General features: G+C 47.2%; 1 non-coding gene across 1 annotated transcript; it reads left to right on the top strand.

Moving 5' to 3' along the window:
* The first annotated feature begins 663 nt into the window (after positions 1–663).
* LOC114674745 (U4 spliceosomal RNA) lies at positions 664–802 on the top strand. The gene has a single exon (XR_003725860.2). It is a non-coding gene; the product is annotated as a U4 spliceosomal RNA (small nuclear RNA).
* The last annotated feature ends 8,721 nt before the right edge of the window (positions 803–9,523 follow it).

Genomic DNA, 9,523 nt, shown 5'->3' with positions numbered 1-9,523 from the left:
GAGGAGAGGGGAGGGGAGGGGAGGGGAGGGGAGGGGAGGGGAGGGGAGGGAAGGGAAGGGAAGGGAAGGAAAGGAAAGGAAAGGAAAGGAAAGATCTTGTCAGGGGTCATGTGGCTACTAAGTAATGAATGCCCAAGATTTTAACCCTGGTCTATCTGCCCTCAAAACTCATGCTCCTTCTGCCTTACAAAAATGATGGGGGTGCAGGGGAAGTTACGTGGCACGCATCCTAGCGTCACTCTGAAAAAAATTGGAAACATCCTAAAAAATACAAAAATTGAGGATGGTTACGTGATTTATAGTGAGTGTAGTCAGTAGACTATTGCAGTGACTAATAATGATGCAAGGGGCTGGGTGTGATGGCTCACGCCTATAATCCTAGCATTTTGGGAGGCCAAGGTGGGTGGATCACCTGAGGTCAGGAGTTTGAAACCAACCTGTCCAACATGGTGAAACCGTCTCTAACAAAAATACAAAAACAATTAGCCAGGCATGGTAGTGGGCACCTGCAGTCCTAGCTACTCGGGAGGCTGAGGCAGGAGAATTGCTTGAACCCAGGAGGCGGAGATTGCAGTGAGCAGAGATCGCGCCACTGCACTCCAGCCTGGGTGACAGAGTGAGACTCTCTCAAAAAAAACAAACAAAACAAAACAAAACACAAGAAGTTTTGTGCTGTGGCAGTATCATAGCCAATGATTATTATCCAAGGCATGATTGTTGCTAATTGAAAACTTTCCCCAATACTCCACTGTGACAACTTGCAACATAGTGAGCATTGGCAACTTTTTTTTTTTTTTTGAGACAGAGTGTTGCTCTTGTTGCCCAGGTTGGAGTGCAATGGTACAATCTCGGCTCACTGCAACCTCCATCTCCTGGTTCAAGTGATTCTCCTGTCTCAGCCTCCTGAGCAGCTGAGATTATAGGCACGTGCCACCATGCCTGGCTAATTTTTGTATTTTTGCAGAAATGGAGTTTCACTATGTTGACCAGGCTGGTCTCAAACTCTTGACCTCAAATAATCGGCCTGCCTTGACCTCCCAAAGTGTTGGGATTACAGGCGTGAGCCACTGCGCCTGTCCAGATGGCTTTTCTTTAGTACCTCTCTAAACCTGGAGACTCACCTGCTTCTAAGCCGTAGTAACCTTTCCTGCCCAAGCAAACACTGGCTATTATTCTCATCTACTTCTGTGCCTGTCTGCTAATGCCATGCTCCAATCTGGAGCTGCTCTGTTCAATATGGTAGCCATTGCCATGTGTGGATATGTAAATGTAAATTAATTTAAATAAATAAATAATTCAGTGCCTCAGTTCCACTAGTCCTTTTCCAAATGCTCAGTGGTCACATGTAGCTTGTGGTTACTCTGGTAGACAACAGAGATATAAATATTTCCATCAGAGAAGGAAGTTCTATGAGGCCGCAATGTTCTAGCGTCCAGGCTGAAGACCGTTTTTAGAATTCTAGCTGAATGAAAGATTCCCCAGTTCCTTGTCATCAGTGGAGGGACTGGACATTGACCTTTCCATTCTGAGATTTGACTCTCTCATCCCTTCTCTGCTCTCTGGAAAGCTCAAGTGTCAGGGAAAATTAAGTATGGCCCTTCCCACTAAAAGGTAGGTCTCCCAATTATAGCTTTTTAGAGGAGCTTTACAGAGCAAAGGCTGATCAGGCAGGGTGGAACAGTGAGGAAGGTTAATTAGAGTAGTGCTTTTTATTATAAAGGTTATCGACAGAAGCCACTTACTGATGTCTACTCTGTGCCAAGCACTCTATTTTATCTCAGTTAATCTTCAAAGAAGTAAAGAAACTTGCCCAACTCCATGAGCCAGAATCCATAGCTCCAGTTAGCAAAGCTCATGCTTCCTCTATTATATTAACTTGCCTCCTGGGAGATTCCCAATCTCATAGAAGGATTCTGATTGGCCCTTCTTGAATAACAAGCCTATCCGTAGGACCAGCCATATTGGATGAAAAGTTTGGCTACTATGACTGGTCTGTCCCAGGTCATTGTCCACCACCGTACTGGTAGACAGTGACTCAGGAAACTTACAATCTTGAAGAACAGTGGAGGTCCAAGTGTGAGCATCAACAATAGCATAAAAAGCACACAACAATAGCATAAAAAATTACAGGCTTGGTGACTGACACCTGTAATTCTAGCACTTTGAGAGGTCAAGGCAGGTGGATTGTTGGAGTCCAGGAGACCAACAGGAGATTTGGGTGGGGATGGACTCCAGCGATCCACCTGCCTTGGCCTCCTAAAGTGCTAGGATTACAGGTGTGAGCCACCAAGCCCAGCCTCATGTGCTTTTTATGTGCACTATTGGTTGATATTCACACTTGTACCTCCATTGTTTTTCAAGATTGTAAATTTCAGTTCCCCTTAGAACCACCTAAGATCAGGCCAGGCACGGTGGCTCACGCCTGTAATCCCAGCACTTTGGGAGGCCAAGGCAGGCAGATCACGAGGTCAGGAGTTCAAGACCGGCATGACCAACATAGTGAAACCCCATCTCTACTAAAAATATAAAAATTATCCGGGTGTGGTGGTAGTCTCCTGTAATCCCAGCTACTCGGGAGGCTGAGGCAGGAGAATTGCTTGAACCGAGGAGGCAGAGGTTGCAGTGAGTCGAGATCGTGCCATTGTACTCCAGCCTGGGTGACAGAGCAAGACTCTGTCTCAAAAAAAAAAAAAAAAAAAAGAACCACCTAAGATCAGAGAAAGGCAGTCACCAAGTAAAAGGATAGGATAGACAGAAACTACTATTAACTGAATTAATTCTGTCGGTATAATTCCCACGGGACCTACCCACGTGCTAATCTCATTAGTTGATATGACTTGGCTGTGTCCTCCCCCAAATCTCATGTTGCATTGTAATCCCCACGTGTCAGGGGAGGGACCTGGTGGGAGGTGATTGGATCATGGTGGTGGAATTCCCCCTTGCTGTTCTTGTGATAGTGGATGAATTCTTATGAGATCTGAGTTTTAAAAGTGTATGGCCCTTTTCCCTTTGTTCTGTCTGTTCTGCCATCATGCAAAGAGGGTCCTTGCTTCCCCTTCCCCTTCTGCCATGATTGTAAGTTTCCTGAGGCCTCCAAGCCATGATTCCTGTTAAGCCTGCAGAGCTGTGAGTCAATTAAACCCCTTTTCTTCGTAAATTACCCAGTCTCAAGTGCTGCTTTACAGTGTGAAAATGGACTAATACATTAATTTTCCAACTTATCTCAACGAGAACAATAATAACAGTTACTACTACCTTTTATTCAGGGCCTAGGTACTGTGGCATGTGCTTTTTTTTTTTTTTTTTCTTGTGAAATAGGGTCTCGCTCTGTCACCCAGGCTGGAGTGCAGTGGTAGTGGTACAATTATGGATCACTACAGCCTCGACCTCCCAGGCACAAACAGTCATCTCTCCTGAGTAGCTGGCACTACAGGCTCATGCCACCATGCCCGGCTACTTTTTGTATTTTTTGTAGAGATGCAGTTTCACCTTGTTGCTCAAGCTGGTCTTCAACTCTTGGAATCCAGCAATCCACCTGCCTCAGCCTCCTAAAGTGCTGGGATTACAGGCGTGAGCCACCGCGCCCGGCCGTATGTGCTTTTTATGTGCACAATTGTTGATGTTCGCACTTGTACCTCCACTGTTCTTCAATAACATAGGGCTTGTTTTCTTGCTTTGGGTAGAAATAGCAGATCGTGTTTCCTGAACACTCAGACTTGACCTTCCTAGGTTCTCTGTGGCCAGTTTCCCACAGCTGGCCCACCTCCTGAACTATGCTCTAGACTAATTCAAGTCACTCACATATTAAACATCAAATCCTTTTCCCTGAAGCTGAAGCTCTCTCTTTGGGAGTTAAATAAATGAGACGTTCACGCACACGATTACTCAAAAGGTTGGGCGTGAAGGGGCCAATTCTTGTTGTTGTTGTTGAGACAGAGTCTCACTCTGTCAGCCAGGCTGGAGTGCAGTGGCGCAATCTCGGCTCACTGCGAGCTCCACCTTCCGGGTTCACACTATTCTCCCGCCTCAGCCTCCCCAGTTGCTGGGACGCCTGGCTAATTTTTTGTATTTTTAGTAGAGATGGGTTTCACCATGTTAGCCAGGATGGTCTCTATCTCCTGACCTTGTGATCTGCCAGCCTCAGCCTCCCAAAGTAGTGGGATTACAGGCGTGAGCTACTGTGCTGAGTTTTGTTTTGTTTTGTTTTTCTTTTGAGACTAAGTCTTACTCTGTCACCCAGGCTGGAGTATAGTGGCACGATTTTGGCTCACTGCAACCTCTGCCTCCTGGGTTCAAGCAATTCTCTGCCTCAGTCTCCTGAGGAGCTGGTATTACAGGCACCCACCACCACGCCCGGCTAATTTTTGTATTTTTGGTAGAGACAGGGTTTCATTATCTTGGCCAGGCTGGTCTTGAACTCCTGACCTCATGATTCACCCGCCTTGGCCTCCCAAAGTGCTAGGATTACAGGTGTGAGCCACCGCGCCCAGCCTGGGAATTCTGAAAAAGGACTTAGTCTCCGTTGTCTAGTCTGGGCACTGGACGGTTGACCAGAGACTGAACCGGATGCTTTCGAGAGGGCCCTGGAGAACTGAGAGGTCTGCGGTTCAATGGTCAGGGGAGAAGGAGGAATGTTCCCGGGCCTTGGCTTCTCCTTGGATTGAATTCAGTCTACACAAGGGCCGCTTGGGGCCCAAGTTGTCTAAGTAAACACTGATTCCTTGACAAGTTTCCAAAAGCGGGAACAGAGCAACTGTTTGGTTTGAACAAGCTGTGCTCTGTAAACCACCACTTGCATATGACCAGGGCCCCGTGTAAATATTTTAGCTACAGATGGAAAGAACATAACTTTTTTTGAAATCCCATCACTTCACTGCTAGACTTATAATGAATTATGTGTTGTCTCTATTTGCTGTTAAACCTAAAATGAATTATGTGTTATTTCTATTTGTTGGGAGGTCCAGTTCTCTAATTTAATTGTAGGCTGCTTAGATGTGCCTCTGCTGAGACTGCTAGGGTTTGGGGGAAGCCCAGTAAAGAACATGCCACATTTGGCCAGGCGCAGTGGCTCACGCCTATAATCCCAGCACTTTGGGAGGCCGAGGCAGGCGGATCACCTGAGGTCAGGAGTTCAAGACCAGCCTGGCCAACATGGTGAAACCCTGTCTCTACTAAAAAATACAAAAATTAGCTGGGCGTAGTGGCAGGAGCCTTAATCCCAGTTACTTGGGAGGCAGGGGCAGGAGAATTGTTTGAACCCGGGAGGCGGAGGTTGCAGTGAGCTGAGATTGAGCCACTGCACTCAAGCCTGGGGGACAAAAGAGAGAATTCTCTCAAAAAAAAAAAAAAAAAAAAAAAGGAACATGCCACTTTTTCCTGCTGGAATTTGGCACAAAATGAAGGGAAGACACAGGAACCAAGTAGGCGGGGATGACAATATCACTTGATTTCCAGTGAACTGATTTTGGAGAGATTTGGTTTGTTTTAGGTATATGGCTAAAGAGCTGCTGCTGCTGCTGCTGCTGCTGCTTCTTCTTCTTCTTCTTCTTCTTCTTCTTCTTCTTCTTCTTCTTCTTCTTCTTCTTCCTTTTTTTTGAGACAGGATCTGGCTCTGCTGCCCAAGCTGGAGTGCAGTGGTATGATAATGGTGCACTGCAGCCTTGACCTCCCAGGCTCAACAGTCCTCCCATCTCAGCCTCCCAAGTAGCTTGGACCACAAGCACATGCCACCATGCCCAGCTAATTTTAAAAATTATTCTTGGTAGAGATGGCATATTAGTTTATTCTTGCACTGCTATAAAGAACTGCTGGGCTGGGCGTGGTGGCTCACACATGTAATTCCAGCACTTTGGGAGGCCAAGGCAGGTGGATCACCTGAGGTCAGGAGTTCGAGACCAGCCTGACCAATATGGTGAAAGCATCCGGTTCAATCTCTGGTCAACCGTCCAGTGCCCAGACTAGACAACGGAGACTAAGTCCTTTTTCAGAATTCCCAGGCTGGGCGCGGTGGCTCACACCTGTAATCCTAGTGTGAGCAGAGGTTGCAGTGAGCTGAGATCGTGCCACTGCACTCCAGCCTGGGCAACAGAGTGACACTCCATCTCAAAAAAAAAAAAAAAAAAAAAAAGAACTACCTGAGACTGGGTAATTTATTTTTTTAACAGTTTGTTTGTTTGTTTGTTTTTGAGAGGAGTCTCACTCTGTCACCACCCAGGCTGGAGTGCAGTGGCGTGATCTTGGCTCACTGCAGCCTCAGCTTCCCAGGTTCAAGAGATTCTCCTGCCTCAGCCTCCCGAGTAACTGGGACTATAGGTGCGCGCTGACACACCTGGCTAATTTTTGTATTTTCAGTAGAGATGGGGTTTTACCATGTTGGCCAGGCTGGTGTCGAACTCCTGGCCTCAAGTGATCCACCCGCCTCGGCCTCCCAAAGTGTTGAGATTACAGACATGAGCCACTGTGCCTGGCCTTAAGACGTTTAATTGGCTCATGGTTCCACAGGCTGACCAGGAAGCATGGCTGAGGAGGCCTCGGGAAACTTAGGATCATGGCAGAAGGTGAGGGGAAGCAGGCAAGTCTTACATGGCTGGAGTAGCAGGAAGAGGGCAAAGCGGGAGGTGCTACACACCTTTTAAACAACCAGATCTCCTGAGAACTCACTCACTATCACGAGAACAATGATGGGGAACTTCTCCCCCAGGATCCACTCACCCCCCCCACACCAGGCCCCTCCTCCAACACTAGGGATTACAGTTGCACATGAGATTTGGGTGGGGACACAAATCCAAACCATATCAGGTGGGGGTCTCACTATGTTGCCCACGCTGGTCTTGAACTCTTGGGCTCAAACAATCCTCTCACCTCAGCCTCCCAAAGTGCTGAGATTACAGCCACTGCATCCGGTCAACTAAGGAGCTTCGAATTCCTCACCCTAGAGTTAGGCAGACTTAGCCACCCTGTTTGAATGCTTAGCGCTTTACTACCCAGCACTGAAGTGGGCAGACCCATGCCTCAGAGGTAGAGCCTGGCCCTGTAGGACTTAAGGCATGGAGGAACAGAAGACAAGGTGTGTTGGCAAAAAGAACAGAAAGAAGGAACTAAGTGGAGCATGCCCAGTTCCTTCTCCCACACCCACCGGAGTGTTATTCTTCCTTCCATGGGAAACAGTAAGGAAGGGGACCAAGAGTAGCTAAGATGTTACTCTGATGGACTTCCTGCCACATGGAAACTTGAAGCCAGAGCAAAGGAAGTTTGCCACCAACAGACACCTTGATGAAGAATGACGCAAAGGAGAGGCCTGGCCAAGGAATCCAGACACAGCCTCTTGGCAAAGAAGATGACAACTGCTTGAATCAGAAAGCAGAACTAGACTGGGTGCGGTGGCTCACATCTGTAATCCCAACATGTTGGGAGGCCAAAGGATTGCTTGAGGCCAATAATTAAACATCAGCCTGGGCAACATAGCAAGACCTCCTCTCTACAAAAAATAAAAATATAGCTAGGCGTGGTAGTGCACAGCTGTATTCCTATCTACTTGGGAGGCTGAGGTGGGAGGAGTGCTTGAGCACAGGAGGTCAAGGCTGCAGAGTGAGCTATGATTGGACCACTACACTCTACCCAAGAAGAACTTGACCTTGAAAAGGAAGTTTGCCATCAGGAATAGTTCCAAAACTGGTAATACGTAGACCCTGTATTAATCAGTTCTCACACTGCTAATAAAGACATACCCGAGGCTGGGTAATTTATATAGGAAAGAGGTGTAATTGACTCACAGTTCCACATGGCTGAGGAGGCCTCACAATCATAGCAGAAGAACAAGGGACATCTTACGTGGTGGTAGGCAAGAGAGAGAACTTGTGCGGGGAAACTTCCCTTTATAAAACTCATGAGACTTATTCAGATCTCATGAGACGTATTCACTATCATGAGAACAGCACAGGAAAGACCTGCCCCATGATTCAATTACCTCCCACCAGGTCTTGGGAAGGACAATTTCCATGTCCTTCCCAAGACACATGGAAATTGTGGGAGCTACAATTCAAGATGAGATTTGGGTAGAGACACAGCCAAACCATATCAGACCTCTTTATAGGTAGGAAGACAGACTTTGAGAGTATTGCCTCCAGGTCCAGTCACTACAATTGACATTATTTGCCTCTGCCAAGAACACTCCACTCCCTGTCCCTTTGTGATTGAGGCAGACCAGGCTGTGTCCCAGTCAGGTGGAAATTAGCATCATGAATTTCAAACCTGATTCTTTATATGTTTCCTCTCTGGTTATGTGGCAGGATGGATTTTTCTGGTGTCTCTACCCTCTCTGGACCTTTCAATTCACAAACCTGGAAGGAGATGAGAGGGCAGATCTTTTACCATTTAACATTTTAACATATAATTAACATAATAATTCCCCAAAGATCTACAAGAACCTATTCATCTTACTAAGATGGAAGTACATCTCTTTAGCCTCAATCACAAAGGCTGAGGTAGTAGTTGGATGGAGCCAGAGACTCTGGAGGAGGGTGGGGGAGGGGTAGAAAATGAAAGAGGGGCTGGGCAAGGTGGCTCATGCTTGTAATCCCAGCACTTTGGGAGGCCAAGGTGGGAGGATTGGGCACCTGTAATCCCAGCAGAAGGCTGAGACGGGCAGATCGCTTGAGCCTAGGAGTTTGAGACCAGCCTGAGCAACATGGCAGAAACCCATTTCTATAAAAAAAAATTAAGAAATTAGCCAGGAGTCCAGGCACGGTGGCTCACACCTGTAATCCCAGTGCTTCGGGAGGCTGAAGCGGGTGGATCACTTGAAGTCAGGAGTTTGAGACCAGCCTGCCCAACCTGGTGAAACCCCATCTCTACTAAAAATACAAAAATTGATTACACTTGTAATCCCAGCACTTTGGGAGGCCGAGGTGGGAGGATTGGGCACCTGTAATCCCAGCTACTCGGGAGGCTGAGGCAGGAGAATCACTTGAACCTGGGAGGCAGAGGTTGCAGTGAGCCGAGATCACGCCATTGCTGTAATAAGATGGGAACCTTCCTAGAGGTGGAGGCTGCCTGTTTGCCTTTCTGGAGGTTGCTAGGAGTAAGGGCAGGGCTTTTCCTGAATAGCCTAACCATCCTCAGTCACTGTTGACCTCTCTACTGCGTTCCGCTCTCCTCGTTGATTTCTGCCTTAGTCTGTTTGGGCTGCTAGAACAGAGTATCATAGACTGGGTGGCTTATAATAGAAAGTGTTTCTCACAGTTCTGGATGCTGGGAAGTTGAAGATCAAAGTACCAACAGATTCAGGAACATCGTTCTGGTAGGAACTGAACAGTAGGAGGGCAATCAAGGCAGGAAGTATAGGTAAGAAGTTTTTCCAACAGTTCAATTAAGAGTTGATGAGGCTGGGTGCAGTGGCTCATGCCTTTAATGCCAGCACTTTGGGAGGTCGAGATGGGAGGATTGCTTTAGTGCAGGAGTCTGAGACCAGCCTGGGCAACATAGTGGGACCCATCTCAAAACAAAAAGAAAAGAAAAGAAAAGA

Source organism: Macaca mulatta, chromosome 1, assembly GCF_049350105.2.
Source record: "Macaca mulatta isolate MMU2019108-1 chromosome 1, T2T-MMU8v2.0, whole genome shotgun sequence".
Taxonomy (NCBI): Eukaryota; Metazoa; Chordata; class Mammalia; order Primates; family Cercopithecidae; genus Macaca; species Macaca mulatta.
The sequence above is the reverse complement of the archived record's forward strand: the minus strand, read 5'-3'. Positions and strand labels throughout refer to the sequence as shown.